At 49.0% G+C, this 21,869-nt stretch overlaps 1 long non-coding RNA gene across 1 annotated transcript; it reads right to left on the minus strand.

Moving 5' to 3' along the window:
- Window positions 1–19,825: 19,825 nt before the first annotated feature.
- LOC125612134 lies at window positions 19,826–21,277 on the minus strand. Its single transcript, XR_007342458.1, has 2 exons — window positions 21,094–21,277; window positions 19,826–20,475 (listed from the first exon to the last, which is right to left on the minus strand). It is a non-coding gene; the product is annotated as an uncharacterized LOC125612134 (long non-coding RNA).
- Window positions 21,278–21,869: the final 592 nt, after the last annotated feature.

Consider the following 21,869-nt stretch of genomic DNA (forward strand, 5'->3'; position numbering starts at 1 on the left):
CCACGTGTCTGGAAAAATGGCCTAGGCTTTCTGCCGCAGCAGATTCATTTCCTCTCTCTCTCCCCTCTGTCCTAACAAGGGGCTTCTGGAGAAATGGGCTTTTCTGGGTCACCCAGACATGGGCTCTGGCACTGGGTTCCTGCAGGTGTGTGCATGAAGCCATCCTCAGGAGAGCAGGGAGGCGGCAAGGGGGGCACGTGGGACCATTCGGGTGGACAAAGGGAAAGAGGTCTTCAGGCTGCTGACTTGGGAACAGGACGCTCTGCCGGAAGATAAGGAGAGATAAGGAAGGGACTGGGCAGGGCCCCAATCACTTCAGCCCGGACAGGGATTTGGACTTAATATTCCAAGGGAAGTGAGATATTCGGAACAGTTTTAGGTAGAAAGAGGCACAAGTGGACTTGTCACAAAGGATCCCTGGCCGCAGGGTGGTAGTGGGTGGGGTGAATCCAACACGTGGGCAGATCTGACGTGGACTGATCTGCAAGACGGACAAAGCAACAATGACTTGGTTGGGGGCAAGCTGGTGCTGCTGGCCGAGGAAGAGGAAGGTGGTGGAGGGGCAGGTGAAGGGCACATGGCCGCTTGGGTTTGGGTATTCTGAATCTGAGAGCCAGGGCGGCACCGAGGCAGAGCTGTCCTGTCAGCAGCTGGAGAGACCTCGGGATAGAGACATAGGCATGGCAGGGAGCAGGGAGCCTCATGGGTCATAGCCGGTAAACCACCTCAGTGGAAATGGTGAGGGGAAATCCTGGACCAAGCCCCGAGGCACATCTGCAGTGAGGTGCTGAGCAGGGGAGGAGGAGCCAGCCAGGGAGCCTGAGAAAAGCATCCAGATGCAAGGAGAAACCCGAGATGGTAAGGTCATGGCCATCAGGGCCAGAGAAGGAGAAAGTGGGCAAGTATCAAAGCTTCCAAGAAAGCCGGGCCAGGTGCCGCACAAATCCAGCTACTCAGGAGGCCGAGACAGGAGGCAGGAGGATAGAAAGTTCTAGCCCAGGGGCTGGGGTTGTGGCTCAGAGGTAGAGTGCTCACCTAGCATGCATGAGGCACTGGGTTCGATCCTCAGCACCACGTAAATGTAAAATAAAGATATTGTGTCCACCTATAACTAAAGAATAAATATTAAAAAAAAAAAAAAGTTCTAACCCAGCCCAGGGAATTTCTGAAGACCCCGTCTCAAAACAAAGAGGGCTTAGCTTAGAGGTAGAGTGCTTGCCTAGCATGCACAGGGCCCTAGGTTTGATCCCCAGCAGGGCAAAATAAATAAACATTTAGGTATTTATTTTAGGTGTGAGGTGTTCCTCAAAAGCTCATGGGTGAGACATTGTGAGGACGTTTAGAGTTGAATGATCAGGTTATGAGAGGTGTGACCTAATCAGCATTAACCCTCTGATATGGATTACTGGGTGGTAACTGTGGGCAAGTCGTGTGTGTGTGGATGGAAAAAGCAGGTCGTGGGTGGGGGAAGCCTCTGGTGTCTACATTCTGTCCCTGGTGGGCAGAGCTCTCTCCACTCCCTGGTGCCATCTCCACCACACCCTCCTGTCCCCCTAGTGTCAGCTTCCCCCAAGGCCCAGAGCCATGGAGCCAGCTGACGACCATGGGCTGAACCTCTCAAACTGTGAGTCAAAATAATTCCTCCTTTAAAATAGTTCTTGTCAGGTCTCTTGGTCACATTGGTGACAAAGCTGACTAAAGCAGGGTGTCCTTTCCTATGCCTTTTGCTACTTTTAATTCTTGAATGACTTGTTCATATCCCCTGCCTTTTTTTAATCGGGTTGGTGGTCTTTCTTCACTCATTTGTTCAAATTCTCTACGAAGGCTATGGCTGGCCACAGTTTTTGACCCGTTCCTTGGCTGTCATTGACCTTCACTCCTCTTGATGCTTTTCCAAGCTGGGGCTGCAGATCATTCTGTAGGCAGCTCTGTCCGTCTTTTCCTGTGGTTCAGACCTGCTATGTTTGCTCTTCTCTAGCACCACCGGGGCATCTCACCTCCGGACTGTTCCCAGCTTTACCATCACCCAATCCTTCTCCTAGGCCTCTCTCAACCCATCCGTCTTTTCTAGTTTTTGCAGATGAAAAAAAAAGCCAATGTGCTTTCGTCCGTTCCCTTGAGTGTCTGAACATCTTTCCAGGGTGAGCAGAAAGGGTCTGGGTGTGCTTTTCCCAAACTCAGGCTGGCGACCTCTACATAGCAGACTGGCAAAAACCCAGGACAGCCATCCAAGGGAGGTAAACAATTTCTAATCTCTGAAAGAAAGTTCCCCAAAGTTCTCAAATTGCTAAGCCAGCCCAGTTGTCCCTTGACCCTGTGTTCTACCCCCTCTGTGGCGTCTGCTTCCACCATTTTGATTGCCTGAATCTCTGTATTAGTTTATGTTCTGTTACTATGGCTAAATACATGAGGCAGAGTAACTTCATAAAGAAAAGATGTTTATTTAGTTGACAGTTCTGAATACTGAAAGTCCAAACAGCAATGCACAGACCCTTGCAGGGGCTTCCACTGGGCTGTGTCACCTCATGGAGGCTGCCAATGGTGGAAGCCCATTGTGGGAGCCAGAGATCATGCGTCAGAAAAGGAAGCCAGAGAGAGATTCAAGGGTCAGGCTCAGGCTTATAAAACAACTTGCTCCAGGAAACCAGAATTCCCTTCTGAGAGCAGTGCCCTAAAGACGCCCCTCCTCAGATCCCACCTTTTAAAGGGTCCTCACCGTTGCCCAATACCACCACCCCACATCCTAAGCTTCCAACACATGAAACCTTGGGGCACGAACCACCATCAAGTCATGGCAACCTCCTACGGGGCCTTAAGTACTGAATGTATAAAATACTTTTAATGCTGTGTTTTTATCCTCTGAGGAGTTATGAGCATCACCCGCCAGGTGCCCCTGTTGCTGCTGCCCAGTTCTTGGGCACTTCCCTCCCCCTTGTCCTTCTGTGACCCCAGTGATTGGATTACAGATGAGATTCGATATGGTCAGAAAATGTGATCCCTTTGTGGCAGGGGAAAGATGTAGGAGATTAGTGTGTGGTAGTGTTAGGGGCCAGGCTATATGGGAAATGACCAAACAGACTCCATTTACCCTGAGACTCCATATCATGTAAGAAATGCTTCTCCCGTGGGAAAGCCCCATCTCTGTACCCCCTAATAATTACCTAGCGTAACATACTTGGCAACACAAAATAGCAATTATTATACAGTGTAAAATTGTTCTCTTTGGCTTCCATTTTTCTTGGGCAACGTACCTTGTCAGAGATTGATTGTGTAGACGTTAGTAACCATTCTCTAACTTGTACTCAACTAGGGTCATTTTGACCCACTTCCTTTCTGCTGGCTGCTATGCCAACTTGGAAAGTCCCGTGGGAAACACCAATGTGCCCACTGCATTGTCTTGCTAACTGCCCAGTCCAGTTTCTGTTCCTGTTTGCTTGCAGCTACGTCAACCCGGATGTGGTTTTTGCCTTTAAATATCCTAAAATGCTCAGGCTGGGGGCTGTTCCTTGCAGAGACAGCAGTGGCTGGCTTGCGGGCTAAATAAAGAGTCTTCAATTTGGACAAAACTGGGACTCGGTGTGTTTTCTGAACAACCTGCCCCACAACAGTAGAAGGAGAGAATGGTTTTCTTTTTATGGTCTACTGTAAAAATTTCAAATGTAGACAAAAGTAGAGGAAACAGCCCCAAACCCTCGTGTGCCGTGACTGGGTTTCTGCAGCCTGTACCTCGGACCATTTGTTGCCGTCGATGTCCCACCCACACCTCCACCGCCGTGTGTGGAAGCCCTTCCCAGACGTTGCAGCATTTCATCTGTAAACACAGCTTTATGTTTCTCCTAAAGATAAGGACTCTCAGAAAAAAAGAAACCCCTAAAGACTAAAGACTCGAACCGAAGGAAAACGAAGAGAAGTTTCGTCTGTGGACTGAACGCAGGGCGGGGAGCAGGGAGATCTGTTTTTCATTGTGATCTGCTATGCAGAACCCTGCACAAGACAGTCGCCCTTCCCTGCTGTAGTGGGACTTGCCACGGTAGTGTTTGTCCTGTGGGTGGCTAGACGGGGGACCAGGAGCCAGGGGCCCACATGCTGGCCTTGACCCTCTACCCTGAGCATTCCCCAGATCCAGGGCCTTTGGAGAGACCTGCCAGGGTGTGTCCATTTCTCTGCAGGGCTGGTGACCTTCAGCGGCCCACCAGGTTCAGCCTGTGCCCTGCTCTCCCTTCTGCTTCTGCTGCGGTGTACCTGCCCCCCCCCCAGCCCCCCTTGAAGCAGATGTGTCCCTGGGAAGCTGAGCTCCACCATTGCAGTGCAGTGTCACCCTCCTCATGGCCCTGTGTGAGTCCGGAGGAATGCAGACAAGCTGATTATGCCGAGGAAGGGTGGTCCCAAAGGCAGCCTCCACAGAGAGCCTCTGTGGGGAGGAGATGTTTGTTTTGGTGCTGGGGATTGAACTCAGGGCTGCCTGCATGCTAAGCAAGTGATCTACCACTGAGCTACACCCCCATCCCCAATTCAGATTTTTTTTTATCAATCATATTTCTATATTGCAATTTTTATATCTCTTCTTAGGTGTTATTATGATCAGAAAGAAAAAAAACAAAAATAGGATTATTTGCCTTCAATTAATGACAGTGGTCACATTCACAGAGAGGATTTATTTCCTAAAATTTAAAAAAAGCTTCATGCCATAAGCATGTGTTTTTATCTCTTTCTTGGTCTGTTTTGTGCTGCTTTAACAGAGCACCTGAGACTTGGTGGTTTAGAAAGAACAGAGATTTATTTCTTACAGTTCTGGAGGCTAGGAAGTCCAAGGTCAGGGGATGGTATGGAATGAGGGCTTTGTTGCTGCACCATGACAAGGCGGAGGGCATCTCAGGGTGAGCGAGCACCAGCAGAGACTGGAGAGAGAGCAAGAGGGTTGGGCTTGCTTTATAACAGATACTTCTGAGATAAGGACGTTAATCCACTTGGGAGGGCAGAGCCCCCATGACCCCTTAAAGGTCCTGCCTCTCAATGCTTTTGCTTTGGGTATGGAGTCTCTTGCACATGACCGGGTTTAAGGTTGTAGAAGGGGTCTCCAAAGGGGAGAGTATGAAGAGGAGGGACTCCCAGTATTCACTCCATGAATGCATCCAAGGAGGGAGGGGAGACCCAGGTCATGGCGCACAGTGCCCTGAGCTTACTCCCTGGGCTTAAGGTGTGGGCTGGCAGCGTCCCTCCAGCAGGAAGTTAGTTAGGCTTGGCGTCTCAGGTGCTGCCTCTCACACTTGGTAGATTTGGCACACGATCAGTAACACTGGTTGAATATATATTTTTTTTAATAGAGGAGACATTTTAAAAAGCAGGAAGAACCTTCTTCTTTTAATGCAGAGGTGCAACTTGGAGATCAGCAAATCCAAATTCCCTTTTCAGTGAAGGGATCTGAGATCTGGAGAGCAAAACACGACTCTGCCAAAGTTAGATAGTGAACGAGGGCCGATATGGGCCCTGCAGAGGGTCCCTCGGCTTCTTGATGTCAACTGGTCCTGTCTGGAGCCAGAGAAGTGGCTGTCTGAAGGGGATCCCTTCAGTGTCAACTTCCCCCAAAGTTGATAAGATGCCAGGCTGATCATTTGTCCGAGGGCCTGCCCAAGCCACTTTGGTGACCCAAGTCAGTTCCACCTTGAGCCTCTCTGGCAGGCTTCGCTAAGGCCATTTCCTCTCCAAAAGTTCTGGCCTCAGGGGACTGGAGAGTTGTGTTTGAAGTCCTAAAGCACTTACAGAGGGTTTCCACTTGGTGTGAAATTAATTTTTGCCTCTTATTTTATATTCGAGTTTGCTGTTCCTTGAAATTTTAACCTCCTGGGGTTGTTCTGTTTGGGGGTGTGTCTTCTGTAGGTAACCTGTCATTTGGCTCCCATTTTTAACCTTAATCTGAGTCTGTTTATGGGAGGAATTTAAACCACTAATAATTATTGTCATTCTGACCCATAGGTCGTCTTCCTTCCCCAAACCCATAACCCCTGCCTAATCCGGAGAAAAACATCCATGGATCCCACTTGAGGGACGTTCTGCAAAATACCTGCCAGTATCTCGCTAACGGTCACGGTCATCAACAAGATGGGAAGTTTGAGAGACTGTCATAGGCTAGAGACACCTAAGGAGACGTGGTGACTACATGTAAAATGGCATCCTGCATAAGACTCTGGGACAGAAAAAGGACACTAGGTTGAAGGTAAGGATCTGAATGAAGTGCATACTTTTTTTTTTTTTTGAAATCCCACAAAGAAAACTCTAGAACCAAACAGCTTTGCTGGATAATTCTACGAAAAATTTAAGGAAAAAAATAATGGCATTCTATTAAAAAAAAAAATCTTGCAGAAAATAAATGAAGAAACACTTCCCATATTTAAAAATTCTTTTAACTCTAAAATAATCATGAACATAAATGTAAGAAAACATAAGAGGTAAAACTATAAGAAGACAGAGGAGAAGAAAGGCTCTTTTTTGAGCTGCGGTCTCCCCATGTACCCCAGGCTGGCCTTGAACTCCTGGGCTCAAGTGATCCTCTTGCCTCAGCCTCCTGAGTAGGAGTGTGGGTGGACCTCACCTGCCTGACAGAAAACATCTCAGTGAACTTGAGTGAGGAAGATATTTCTTGAAGATGAATATCATAAACACCAAACAAAAAATTTTATAAGCTGGATTTCCTTAAAATTACATATATTTTTTTCTCTTAATGCCATTATTAACAAAACAGGTCAAGCACAGACTGAGAGAAAATATTTGTAAAATATTAAAGAACTTGTACAAATAATATGTAAAGAACTCTTCCAATCCTCTTGTAGAATGACAAAACAAACCAAAAAAAAGTTGCTAAATATTTCCACAGACACTTCCCCGACATATGTGGGTATAAACAGGACTCTTCACCAAACGCACGTGTACATAAAACTCAAAGTCATGAGTCATTAGGGAAATGACAATTAATACCACAGTGAGATGCTACTGTACTCACTGAATGGCTAAAAGTAAGAAGACTGAAAATACCAGGTATTAACAAAGATTGAGCAGTCGGGAACTCTAATGCACTGTTGGTGGAGTGCAAGATGGTCTGGCCACTTTGGAAAACTGGAGTTTCTTATAAAGTTGAGCCTACTCTTATTATATGACCCCTCTACTCCTAGGGGCCTACCCAAGAGGAAAGAAAATATTTCTTCCTACATAGACCTGTACACAGTGTGCACAGCAGCTTTATGGATAACAGCTAAAAGCTGAAACAAATGCCCATCAACTGGTGCATGGATGAAAACACTCTGATATATCCCATAGTGGAATACTTACTACTGAACTGTAAAAAACGGAACCATCCACAACGATATTCAGTCACACGAATGAATCTCAAAACACTAAGCTAAATGAAAGAAGTTAGACGCACACACACAAAAACCTATGTACTGTATGAGTCTATTTATACGGCATTCTGGGAGAGGAGAAACTTCAGTGACAGTGGGGCTGGAGTGTCCTTGAGGGTTAGTGTCCAGTCCAGCACTCGGCACTGGTCTCTGTTCAGTGAATGCTGGCCAATGCTTTACAACCTGCTTCCTGGAAGTATGAAAGGACCCTGATTTGTAGCATTTGTTGATGTCTGTGGTGTAAAAGCTCCCAGGATGGCCAATTTCAAGTTACCAACATAACACTCCTAGCTCAGAGAGTTCCTGAAAATTTAGTAATTCACTTCCTCGAGCTGCTACAGGCTGACTCGGGCAGGTCTCTTCTGGCAGGTAAGGTGGTCAGTCATGGCAGTAGAGGGGAGAGGTAAGTCCATGCTATTGAACCCATATGCAGCCTCCATCTGGGACACTTTGGCTACTCTGTCCATGCATAGCCTGTGTCAGTACTGGTGTGACTGATGACGGAGACAAGCTGATAACAACAGGACACCTCAGACAAAGGACACACATTTATTTCTCACAGTTCTGGAAGCCCGGGAGTCCACCGTCAAGGTGGTCGCAGTTCTAGTCATCTGCTGAAGGCTGTCCTCTGGTTCCAAGATGGCGCCTTGCTTCCTCTTCACATGGTGGAAGGCGGAAAGGGCAACGAGTCCAAAGCTGTGTGAAGCCTCTTCAATCCCATTTGTGAGGGGGGAGCCCTCATGGCCATCAACAGCTCTTGAAGACCCTGCCTCTTAATACTACCATGCTGGCTACCAAGTTTCAACGCTGGAGTTTTGGAGGGGATACATTAAACCTTAACAGAAGGGTCTCTCTAGCACTGGACTGGAAATAGAAGGGTGAGGCTCTTATCGTAATGATGTTATCTAAAGCTGTGAGACTATGCAATCGCCCAGAGAGTAAAGGTAGATTAAATAAGAGAAAGAGATCCAGGGGCGGAGCCACAGGGCCTTCTACTTTAAAGAAAAGAACCTGCAAGGACAGGGATCTTTGTCCTTCACCGATATTTCCCAAAATCCTAGAGCACAATAAATATTTGCTGATTAAATAAGATAAAGTTCAGAAGTAAAAGTCCAAGATGAAAAAAGGAATTCAAAAATCATGTCACATACCCAGGAGGAAGTATGTGCTATAGATGGCACACATCCCCTGAAAATTTGTAGGTTGAAGCCCTTGAAGTATTTGGAAATAAGGCTTTGGGTGGCATTTAGGTCATGAAGGTGGGGCCCTGGTCTGATGACATTAGGACCCTCTTAGGAAAAGACACCAGAGAGCTTGGTCTCCATTCCCCTGTGTGCATGGAAAGGCCATTTGGGCACAGCGAGAAGGCGTCCCGTGTGCAAGTCAGGAAGAGAGTCCTTACCAGAACCTGACTATGTTGGCACCCTGACCCCAGATCCCCAGTCTCCAAAATTGAGAAAACAAATATCTGTTCCTGAAGCCACCCAATTGACGGTACTTGGGTGTGACAGCCTGAGTTGACCCTGTTTATCTATCCTGAAAAACACACTCCTCTTCCCGTAAAGAGGAAGAGAACATTATCAGTCACCAAGAGCATTCAACTGCAATTCCAGCCCAGGTCCTGCACAAAATCATACCCAAAGAGCAAGACCCGGGCAAACACAGGACCTGAGGACCAGCCTGGCCGGCCGTGGGAGGGGGGTCGTGTCATTTCAGTAGGGCACTCCTTCCATTTCTGCCCTCAACTTCACCACGGTCGACAGAGGTGGTGGGACTCTATGAATTTGTGAATAGGTGCTATGGGTTTTAAATGCAGAAGTAACTCACGAATTCTTGTTACTTTGAAAACTTCAACCATAGAAGAAATGACTGTAAAGTACAATGTGAACACCCCCCTTCGCCAATTTCTCCATGAAGTTAAACAGTGTCCTCCCAGACCTATTACTGTGGTGGTCCTGCTCCAGTGTTGACTCCTTCATGCAGATTTCTGCTGTGGTTTGGATATGGTTCAAGTGGGACCCACAGTTTCCTGTTCTGGAAACTCCGTGGCCATGTTGGGAGGTGGTGGAACCTTTAGAGGCGGGGCCTAGCGGGAGGCAGTTAGTTCATTGGGGGTGCTGCCCTTGGAAGGGATGAGTGTGGTTCTCACAGGGCCTTGGTGAGTTCCCACAAGATTGTATCATAGAGCCACATGCCACTACAGCCTTGTTGGAAAGCAGTGTGGAGATTCCTCAAAAGACGAGGAATGGGACCGCCATAGGACCCAGCTATCCCACTCCTTGGTATTTATCCCACAGAACTAAAATCAGCACCCTGCAGCGATCCATGCATTTCAACTTCTGTAGCTGAGTAATTCACAACAACCAAGAACCAGCCTAAGTGTCTGTTAACAAATGAATGAATTAAAGAAAATGTGAATACATACACAAGGACGTTTGGGGCCCTAAAGAAGAAGGAGTATATTCCATTTGCTGATGAATAGATAGAACTAGAGATCATGCTAAATGAAATAAGACAGATTCAGAAAGTCAAGGGTCAATGTCTTCTCTCATGTGTGGAAACTCCAAAGAGGGAGATAGGGAATAATAATAATAATAACGACAACAACAACAAAGGATATTATGAAATGGAAGGATATTTGAAATGGAAGGCCAATAGAGTAGAAGAAGGGGATGAGACAGAGGGAGGAGAGAAAGGCATGGGGCTACGCAGGTAACGATGTATCCAGAAGACCAGAGGCTGAAGCAAGGTGTTGCCTGACCTTGTATTTCAGTCTACAAAACTGTGAACTAAACAAACCTCTTTTCTTTATAAAATGCCTTGGCTCAGGTATTTGGTTATACCTTTGGAAAATGGGCTAATATGCTTTCCCACATGATGGATCCCTGCTCAGAATTCATCTTTCCCTCTGTTTTTGCACCTGGCACCTTTTACAGGATGATAAAAGCTAAGGAGACTAAAGGCAAAGAGAGACAGCTCCTTCCTGGGCAGGTCATGGAGGCAAGGGTTCAGGGTATCATATACTCCAAAGTGGGAAACTTCTAAAGAGTTGTTGGTGGAACCGTCTTGTCCAGCATTCAGCTGACAAACAGCAAGAGTCACTGGAATGCTCCAACTGGTTGGAAAAGAGTCAAAGTGTCTATCTCATAGGACAAATTTTAAATGTGTTTGGTCATTTTTTTTTTAAATCAGAGTGTGGCATGCATACAGTGAAGGGCCCATCTTACATGTAAGCCTTGATGAATTTTTATGCTCATGTGACATACGAACATACACACAGTCCCCTGTGCCACCATCACCTCAAAAAACAACATTTCAACGCCTTGGAGCTTTCCCGGGCTCCTTTCCAAGCAACACACTCCACCCCACGGTAGCCGCCATTCTGACTTGTCTTGCTGTCTATGCCCATTCTTGAACTTCAACTAAATGGATTCACAAAACAAATTATGATTTTTTTTTTAATTTTTTTTTTTTAATTTATTTTTTAGTTATGGGCAGACACAACATCTTTGTTTGTATGTGGTGCTGAGAATCGAACCCGGGCCGCATGCATGCCAGGCGAGCACGCTACCGCTTGAGCCACATCCCCAGCCCAAGTTATGATTTTTTTAATACCTTTATTTTATTTATTCGTTTTTAGGTGGTGCTGAGGGTCAAACCCAGTGCCTCACTTGTGCTGGGCAAGCGCTCCACCACTGAGCCACAACCCCAGCCCCCGCCCCCCACGAGGTAGGTCGGCCTCCTTTGTCTCATCTTATGTCTGTGAGATTCCTTCAAGTTGCTGCATGTAGAAGTCGTTCGTTCTGTTTTATTGCTGAGTGTATCCCATCGTGTGACTAAATCCCGACTTAATCTTTTCTGCTGTGGATGGACCTCTGCTGTGCTTCCCGTTTGGGACCACTATGATAAAAGCCTGCTCTGATCATCCTCGCCCATGTTTTGGGGGTATGTGCACGTGATTCTCTTGCGGAATACCCAGCTAGGAGTGGAGTCGTTGGTTTATAATTTGTTTCTTAAGGAGACATTTGAAGGGATTTGCAGGCTTCTTGTTTTTTTTTTTTTTTTTGGCCTGGCCATGAGGGTTGAGGCCACTGAAGGAGCAGCGGAATATTTGTAGAATGGTGAGAAGGACAAACAGTCCATCGGGCAGGAACACCCCTCCCTGGAGGCTGGCCTGAAGAGCCACAAAACTGTGGGAAGATGGTTCTGCCTAATCCCTGCTTCTGGACAGGGCATTTCAAGGTTGGTGTGTCAGTAACCTGTTGACCCGTGCCTTGTGACTTGGCCCCCCAGCCTGGTGAGTTGAGGGGAATATGTCACATCCCTGGAGCAGCGGATGGGCTCAGTCAGCTCGGGCCAGGGCCTACCTCGAGGACTTTGAGTTTGGGGGAATTAGCCCTGATCAGCAGGAATTCAGGAGCGAATCAACAACCCCCTGTCACAGCAGGACCAGTGTGTCTTCTGAGCTCAGCTTGTGGCACCACCAGGGCCAGCAAATCAGATTCCAAAGGCAGAGGGGACAGAAATCCCCAAGTGATCAGCTGGAGATGTCTCTCTCTCTCTCTCTCTCTCTCTCTCTCTCTCTCTCTCTCTCTCGGGTCCTGCCATGCTGGAGGCCACATGTGAGACCAGATGTCACCGGAGGCAGACTGCAGCTTAAGAGGCCATTGGGTTTACCCCATCGCTCCGGTGGCATCCATCACAGTCCCTTTTCCTCAGACAAGAGCAGCAGGAGAAGTGGAAAGCCCCTGTCACCACGACCCACACCAGCTGCGCAGATTCCCTCCCCCCTACCTTGTGCTCATTGATAGAACAGGGCCCACTGACCTGTGTTTATGTCCTGCACTTAAAAAATCACATAATAGCTCACTGGAGAGAGTAAATACACGAAATATGGCATTATGCCTAAGAGGTCACTTACGGTCACAATGAGGGAATGACCAATAAAGTGGCCTTGGACATGAGGGCTTCCAGTCAGGACATGTCCCTCCCTTGGGCCTCATTGCTGCCCCCTTCCCAGGCAGAGAACAGATGGCAGGGAGACAGGTGTGACCCCCCGTGGTGGAGAATAAGCACAGAAACCTCGCCCGGTGCAGGGCACTGAGGCAGTGGGTGAGCCGTGCCCGACTGGGGAAGGAAGAGTTTCTTTGGGGGCTCAACAGTTGCAGAGGTCTCAGTCCACAGAAGGCCAGCGCCATTCCTTGGGGCTGAAGGTAAGGCAGAGCATCATGGTGGCAGGGTGTCGCGGAGGGAAGCGGCTCAAAACATGGCCACCAAGAAGCAGAGGCAAGCTCCCAGGGACCCGCGTCCTTCAGCCACACCCTCCCTGCCTGCGGACACCCCGAGTTAACCAGCACCGGGGTAGCATGCACCAGGTAGGTTAGGCCCCTTCTAACCCTGTCATTCCATCTCTAGACTCTTCTGCACTGTCTCACACATGTGCTTTTGGGGAACACCTAATATCTAAACCATAACACTGTGTGCTGCCTTCCTGTTCCAACCCCAAACCCCCTCTCCAGCCAGCCCCTGACCTGCACCCCTCCTCTGTGCTGGCCCATCTTCTCCACCTTCCAGGCCCTTCTCAAATGCTGCCACCTCCGGGAAGCCTTTCCCGATTACCTCTCCCTTGCTTTTTTTTTTTTTTTAATGTCTTAAAGTTTTCTTTTTTGTTTTTTAAAGAAAGAACATGTGTCAAAGTTTTATTTAACCCATGAATGGGGGATTCAACAGGATAATGAAGCTGGGAGACTTTCAGGAATACAATATGTAAAGAGATTTTTTTAAATAAATGTTAGAATCTAAGATTGATGGGTCAGATGCAAAACCGGTGCTGTCCTCCAGGTCAAAAATCCTTTGGGATTATCGTATCTCAATAGAAATAATTTGCACTCTGCCTGATAAAAAGTCTACACACTGGGCTGGGGATGTGGCTCAAGCGGTAGCGCGCTCGCCTGGTATGCGTGCAGCCCGGGTGTTCGATCCTCAGCACCACATACAAACAAAGATGTTGTGTCTGCTGATAACTAAAAAATAAATATTGAAACACTCTCTCTCTCTCTCTCTCTTTAAAAAAAAAAAAAGTCTATACACTGGCATGGAGCTTCACAGACCCGGGAACCTCCAGGAAGTAGTCACCAGAAGGTCAAGTACAGGAGCTCAGTCCTACACCTGGGGTCGACAAACTACCAGTCACCAGCTGAATCCATTCTCCGTTGGTTTCTGTTGATGAAGTTTTATTGGAACCAGCCATGCTTGAGTGTGTGTGTGTGTGTGTGTGTGTGTGTGTGTGTTGTAGCTACTTTCATGCCATGTTGGCAGAGCCGAGCCTTGTGGAACTGCATGACCATTACAGAAAAACTGCACACCCCGACCTTGTATAGGTGTGTGTGTGTGTGTGTGTGTGTGGTTTTTTTTTTTTAATGTTTGATATTATGGTAAAATGCACACAATGTAAAATTTACCATCTTAACCATTTTTAAGTGTGTGGTTCGGCGCCATTAAGAACATTCAGATTGTTGTAAAACCAACACCACCGCCCATTTCCAGAACTATCTTTGTCTTGCAAAACTGAAACTCTGTATCCATTAGACACTCACTCCCCATTTCCCTCTCCCCAGCCCCTGGCAACCTCCGTTCTGTCTCCATGAATTTGACTAAATTTCACTTACTAAATGGAAGCATAGGGCATTTGTCTTTTTGTGACTGGCTTATTTTACTTAGCACAATGTCCTCAAGGCTCATCCATGTGGAGCACACGTCAGGGTTCCCTTTATTTTTAAAGTGGAGTAATAAGGCTTCCGCGGAACACGTGTACCCCGACTTACCGACCGGTTCATCCGTTGGTGGGTGCTTGGGTTACTTCTGTGTTCTAGCTGTTGTGAGCAAGGCTGTTGTGAGCATAAGTGTACAAATATCTCTTCTAGATCCTGATTTCAATTCTTTTGGATAAACACCTAGAAGTAGAATTGCTGTATTATACAGTTATTTTATTTTTAAATTTTTTTAGGAACCTCCATATTGTTTCCCACAATAGTCACATCATTGTACATGCCTACCAACAGTGCACAGGGACCCCGATTTCTCCTCGTCTGTGCCAACACCTGTCATTTTCCGTTTTGTTTGGGTTTTTGATAGTGGCCACCTTAATCTCAGGGGTTTGTACCTGCCACCCCCCTCCAATTCCTCACCTTTCCTTTGACCTCTTGACCACAGTGGGCTCCCTCTCTCTGGACTCAGCTCTCTCTGTCACTGGGCCTCACAGCCACTTGTGTCCTCAGGTGGACGAGAAGGTCAGATCCTGCAGGCGTGGACAATCACCTCCGCATTTGCTGCAGTGACCAGCACATTTGACGCTGATCTCAGGAGCTTACACTGTACACATGCCCCCAAACAGTGTGAACCTGGCCATGACTGGGAACACCCTGGGGGTGGCGGGACCACTTCCTGCCAGGGTATGGGGGCCCCCTCCCACTGGTAAGTGTGGGGCTGGATCTTGATGACAGGTGAGTACGTGAGAAGAGGACCTGAGTAGATGGTATCTATGGGCCGGGGTGACTTGGGCCAAGTAGGGAAGCATGAGGTGGCTCAAAGCCAGAGTCCTCCCGTCTTGGAGCAGCGTTTACAGGCAGGAGCATCGGAACAGAAGCCAAGCGAGGTGGCTGAAACCCAGTGAGGTGGAGACTTGGAAGGACTAGTGACAATGGACAGGTGGCAGTGGCAATCCTCTGTTGGATCTGTTTGTCTTTCCTGGACAATGATTAACCGGTCCCAGCTGTCCCTCTGCACTCCCCGGTCATGTCATTCAATTATTTCTACCACTTCAAAGCCACTAGCATCCTTGTGCTCCTCATCTCTGACCTGGACCTCACGGCCACCGTGGCCTCCCTCCCTCTGGTCTGTCCTCTCTCCCTCACTCTGTCCAGTGCCTGCCCCAGAGTTATCTGGAAGACACAGCTCTGATCCTACGATGCTGTTTAGTGACTCTTCATTTCCTCCTTACTCAGAAATAAAGAAGTGACTTCTTATGAGGTCAACGGGCCCACCCTCTCATCCCAGCCTTGGCTCTTGGTGGCCCCCTTCTGCCTCCTGTGTCTCACGGCTACTGGACACAGCCTTGTCCTAGGCATGCACATAGGTGCCCTTCCTGGCTTCCAAGGCCCAGCTCCTGGGCATATCATCCACAGGCTACCTAGTCTGCACTCTCCTCCCAGTTCCCAAGGCTGGCCAACAATTCCCGTTGTGGTGTCCACTACCCCGAGTAAGGGAAGGGGTCTGGGGAGCAGATCTGAAGAGCTGAGTCTGATCCAGGCTCTCCTAGAAGCTGGGTTTCTGTCTTGGGAAAGTTATTCACCTCTTGCAGGAAACTGCACCAGATCATCTGGAAGTTTCCGTCTATATAGAAAATCCCGTAATCCTCAGCTACTTGCTTCCCCTTGGTTCCTCCTGACACACTGGGTGTCCTTGAGGGCAGAGACTAATTTATGCTTGGATTCTGGCCCCTGTGCTCCCTGTACAGAGCTTTCCATGTAGTGAGTGATCCTCCAAGCACGGGATTCATGGATGAGTAAAGTCTCAAACATTTTCCCTCCATCAGGACACTGTGTATGGGGAGTTTAGGGCTCCATGATGTTTTCTGTGCCTTGCTCTTGAAATGCCTCTGTCCAGAACATTCTTTCTTCCCTATTTCTTTAGCTGACAAACTGCCCCTCATCTTCACAGAGCCAGTGGAGCACCATCTTTGCAGGCTCCTCCTCCCACACCACAGCTCCTATCATGTACTGGGACTGACGATATGCCACCTTCTTCACTGGACTGGGAACGACTAAGGGGCACAATCATCTCTTTCCCCTTGTCACTGACATGTCAGTGACCAGGCCAGCTATTTGCAGACTGGAGGAGAAGAGAACTCGGTGGTACTGAGCCTAAGGGAGCGTCATGCCCAGGGGAAGTTCAGAACACATGGCCGCCACGCGGGATGCTCAGGCTCAGGATATGGCAGCACAGAATCCAGGCCGAGTGCCCTTAGCAGTGGGTGACATGGCCCCCTGCTTCCCTATGTCCTCTCTCCTGTCCTCCTAGCTGTAGCGGAAGGTGGTATCCTGTTCTTCTGAGCCAGGTGGTTGCCCTCCGTGAGGCTCTTCTCAGCCCTGGGGTTCCCGAGGAGTGTAGCCAATGCATTCAGCGGCTGTTGCTCTGGGCAGGGGCAGCTACAGGTCTAGGAGGTGACTCTTCCTCAGAAGAGTCTCAGACGTAGGAAAGAAGGAAGCAGAGAGACCAGGGCAGCCAGGCAGTTGGAAATCATGCCGAGAGAGGGAAGCTGGGGAAGAGTGGGGGCTAGCGGCAATTCCCAGACCCACCAGGGCCTTGGCCTCAGCTGGAGACCTTTGTTTGGTCTTGTTTTATGCAATTCATTCAAGTGGCCCTTTCTGCAGAACCATAAATCAAACAGAGATGGACAGTAACACATTTTAAAATCTGATTGACAGAGAATGAGCAGATCTGTCCGTGAACCCGAGGTGCAGGTGAGTTCAGTGTGACATGCATATGGGTGAAGCCAGGAGGCCCAGAGACACTGAGAGGGACTGAGGAGTTTGTCTGGGAAGGACGACCCCAGCCTTGACGCTGGTGATTCCAGATGGTGCTCTCACGCAGAGACCCGAAGGTGTGCAGCTGGGGTCGGGGGATGGAAGACATAGGACTCCCATACGAGGCGGATCGTACTAGGAATGGAAGTCCCCACTGATGATGGCCAGAGGTGGAGGCTGAGGACAGGGTCTGAGGACAGGGTCAGGAGCCAGACCCCAAGTCCTTAAACAAGAGCAGTAGAAGATAGAAACCCTTTGGTTGTGCGTCCTGTGCTCTTGAATCAGCACTTTAGGAAACAACGTCCTTGATTCCCCTGATGGCAGCCCGGCACAAGTCCAAGGAGCTGACGCAGACCCAGGTCTACCCAGTATTCTACTGCTACTTCATCTGATCGAAGTAGAGATAAGACCTCCCAACTCACTTTGATGCAGAGGTAATGCAGGGAAGGTGCTTTGTAAATCAGTACCTGGCCTGCTGCTTCTGGCCTGGGTCCAGGGGCTGTTAACCCTCCCTCCCCTGATGCTAATCATTAAACCTCAGGGGGAGATAGGTGTCTGTTTGTGATGGGGGCAGAATGGTGGCCCGAGGCTAAGCCTGGCTGCCCATGTGCTCTCAGATAATACCTACAAAGTCCACCTAAAATGGACCCCCCAGGCCTCTGGCTGCAGGATGGATTTCCTATCATGGTGGTCATACCCAGAAAGAAGGTGGGAGCATGAACGGCCAGGCAGGGGACACCACATTCCTTGGGGCAGGAGATGGACACACTTCTCAGGCATCCCATGCCAACTGCTTTGGTGCTGGGCCAGAGAATTCCAGAAATAAAGACGCTCTCAGGAAGCTCATTGCTCTGATAAAGACATGGCGGTTCAGAGGGAAGTGCCTCTCTGCAGGTCATGACGAATTAGGGTGAGGAGCTGTGGTGGCCGGAAATCCCCCCTCACTGAACTGAAGTCTGGCTGTGGGGAGAACTCAAGTTAGGGCTGGGCAGAGGGCCATGGGCCCACAGCCATGAATGTGGGGAGTCTAGCTTCTCTCCAAAGCACCGTGGCCCCTCATCTCTGACCTCCTCAGTGAACTCAGGGAACATCCAGACAGAAAAACAGTGGGGGCGGGCAATCTCCTTCCAGGTTGGCACTTTCTGTGCCAGGTAGGACCAAAGGTAAAGGCCCAGCTGTGGGATCCACTCTGTGGGATTCACGGTAAGCCTGGCTAACTCAGGTGAAGGACAATGTCTGATTTACTGGTGTCATTTGGCTGCCTATTTCTTGTCCTCCTGAACCCCAGTGACCTTGGGAAAACGGAATCTATTAGCTTTCTCTATTTGCCACTTGGTAGTTGGAGCCACAGGACACAGTCCAGCTCTCTGCAGCTGCCCCGGGGCCTCTCTCCGGAATTCAGCACCACTGGCCTTGTCGAGACCCATGTCCACCCCTGGGCAGCAGGAGCAAGGCAGCTGGGGGCCAGCGGCAGGCTCGGCCAGCCCAGGAACCCTGCTGCTGGCTCAGAGAACACGCTTCCGGAAGACCCAAGCCCAGGGGGCTTGGACATCTGTCTTTCCAGGGCCAAAGACAGCCTTATTCCTGTAGGAAGCACCCAGAATTGAGGCTAGTCTTTCCTCCAATCCCCCCACCAGCCTGAGGTCGTTGCTCTTTGGTGGTGATGGTGGGGTGGGGTGGGGTGCCTCAGGAGGCAACCGACTAGAGCAGGGGAAAGATGACCGAGTGGGAGTCCAGGGCCCGGGGTTCTAACTCCTGCAGGATGGCCTTGATACAAATCGATCTCTGGGACTCATCTTGTAAAACGAGGAGGCCGCAGACTGGCCTTGCTGACCCAGAGCGGGTGTCAAAATCTAGTAAGAAGAAAAGCAGCACCCAAACCCTCACATGCCAACTGCTGCCGATCACACTCGACCACCGCTGCCCTGGTCCTTGGCTAGTCCTCCTGGGTCTTTCCTCACCTGCTGACCTCGCACCGGGCACAGCGGCAGTGCTCCATGGACGACGGCAGGCAGGACTTCAAAGCCCAGGGCAGATCTGAACCTGCCCTTTCCCTGACGTTGCTGCTTCTCCACCTTCCCCTTCTGAAAAGGGGCATCCTCTGAGCCCAGGGCTCCTCTCTGCTCTGCAGAGATGCAGGAAGTGACTGAGCAGGGAGTCACTGGCTTTTTAGAGGAGCCCCCCAGGCTGAAGAGTTGGCCGGGGATGGACTCCAGCAGCTGGGACTTCGTGGCTCAGGTGCTCTGAGGGAGGGGACAGTTAGTCATTGGGCCGGCTGTCAGGGGAGGGCGACATTTGTTTGAGGGGGGAAGGAGACACACCCTGAGGTCCAGGCAGGAAGGGACAAAGGAGCCAGGAGAGCACCTGGCAGGTGTGGCCCCACCCCCACTCTGCTGAACCCTACAGCAGAGAATGTCTTCAGTCCTCAGGGGTTAAGCGAGCGCCCACATCCTGCAGGTAGAGGAGAACACGCCCTCCGAGTAAGATACTTCCTGAGGACACTGGGACCCTTCCAACCAATGTCAGCCCAGCTGGAGGACAGCCTCATCAGTGATCCTGGGGGATGATCAGGGTGTGGGGCAATGGTGTGCCTTATGACTCCAGAGGCCTCCTCCCAACACCTGGAACTGCCCAGCTCTCTGGCCCTCCGGCCATAGCTCCTGCTATTTTCCCTCTCCATAGAGAACTCTGGTTCCCCACTGCTGCCACCACAAGGACCTCTCTCCCCGCCCACAGGTCTCACCCTGCACAGCCCTTCCTCATCTACCTGGGCACAAGGTCCCCTCCCGGCTCCCCATCACTCTCTACCAAAGCATCTTGATTTTTTCTTTACAGTAACAATCACGGTATGTGTCCATGTATGTATTTGCAAAACATGCAATTGACCATTTTGAAGGGTACAACGTGGTGACCTTGAGTACATTCACAGTGTTCTGCAACCATTACCTCATCTTAGTTCCAAAACACTTCCAACCATCCCGTAAGGAAACCCCATACCCATTAAGTAGTCACTTCGCATTGACCCTTTCCCCTCAGCCCCTGGAAAGTACCAGTCTGCTTTCTGTCTCTATAGGTATACCTTCCTGGTCATTTTATATACATATGGCCTGTGCATCTGGCCTCTCTCACTTAGCATAATGTTCAAGGGTCACCTATGGGATAGCATGAATCAGTGCCTCATTCCTTTTTATGGCTGACTAATATCCCCTGATATATGGTTGTGATATTAGGGCCTCTATATATTTTGGATCTTAATCCTGGTTGCTGGATCCTAACTCTCTCCTCGAGGGACCACAGAAACTAGAATTTCTCTTCCCTAAGGCAGGTCACAGAAACTCTGATCTTCCACCACCTTTCTGTCTTGGAGCTGGCCATAAAGAAATTCCTGGGGGGCTGGGGATGTGGTTCAAGCGGTAGCGCGCTCACCTGGCATGCGTGCGACCCGGGTTCAATCCTCAGCACCACATACAAACAAAAGATGTTGTGTCCGCCGAAAACTAAAAAATAAATATCAAAAAACTCTCTCTCTCTCTCTTAAAAAAAGAAAAAGAAATTCCTGGACCTACCCTGGTCCAATAGTCGTAGATCATAAAACCCTTCTCATTTTACACAGGGGCAGGGATCCTGTCCCCTACCCTGGAGGCAGGAATGCTCTACAGAGAGATCAAGAAGAATCTGAAGGACAAGCCTTGCTGAGAGTCATCAGTCAGCCTATGAGCAATTGTGCCTGAGCAATAAAGTCTCCATTAAAGCCCCAAAGAACAGGGTTCAGAGAGCTTCCAATGGCTGACCACGGAGAGGGCATGGAAGCTCTGTGCCCTCCCCAGGCCTTGCCTTCACATCCCTCCTTCTATGTGATTCCTAATATCCTTCAGAATAAACCGGTAAGTGGAAGTGTCACCCTGAGTTCTGGGCGTCACTCAAGCAAACTAATCAAAGCTAAGGACAGGGTCATGGGAGCCTTGGTGGATCGAAATCACAGGTGGCACACCCAGGTGTGTATGGTAGAGGGAGCAGTCTCAGAGACTGAGTCCTTGGTCTGACACCACCTTCAGGTAGAACTGAATTGAACTGGAGGAGACCCAGCTAGTGTCTGGTGCTGGAGAATTGCTTACTTGGCTGCGGAGGTGCCCCACATGCCTGGGGTCAGAAGTCTTTTGTGTTGATCGTGGCCTGAATACAGAGGAGAAACAGGCGTTCTGTGTTCTTCCCAACACAATGGCTATACCACATGCTCCTACCAACTCACGGACATTTGGGTTGTTTCCATCTTTGGTCACTATGAACATCTGGGCCCAAGTATTTGAATCCTTGTTGGCAGTTCTTTGGGAGCGTATATGTAGGAGTGAATTGCTGAGTCATATGGTAGTCAAGTTTAACTTTTTGGAGAATCATTAATTAATATTAATGATTAATATTAATCATTAATATTTTTGGTACTGAGGCTTGAACCCAGGGTTACCTACTTGCTAGGTGAATGCTGTACCGCTGAGCTCCATCCTCAGCTCTGTGTATATTTTATTTTGAGGCAGGATCTCCCTGAGTTGCCTGGACTGGTCTTATTGTTAATGCTTCTGTTACCGTCATACAGCTAGGTCTATGCCATACAATATAGAGGCCATCAGCCCTATGTGTTTATTTAAACTTAAATTTGTTAAAATTAAACAATAAAGATGCAGACTCTCAGTCCTACATAGTAGCTATGTTTCAAGTACTCAGTGGCCACATCCAGTTAGTGGCTACCATAGTTCATCTGATATGCCTGGTATCATAATATACCCAATGTCTACCAAAGTGCCTGGTGCATAGGATGAATATATTTGGAAGAAAGGAAGGAAGGAGGAGGGGAGGGAGGAAAGAAAAAGGGAAGGGGAAAGGGAGGGATAGAAGA

Source organism: Marmota marmota, unplaced genomic scaffold, assembly GCF_001458135.2.
Source record: "Marmota marmota marmota unplaced genomic scaffold, marMar, whole genome shotgun sequence".
Lineage (NCBI taxonomy): Eukaryota > Metazoa > Chordata > Mammalia > Rodentia > Sciuridae > Marmota > Marmota marmota.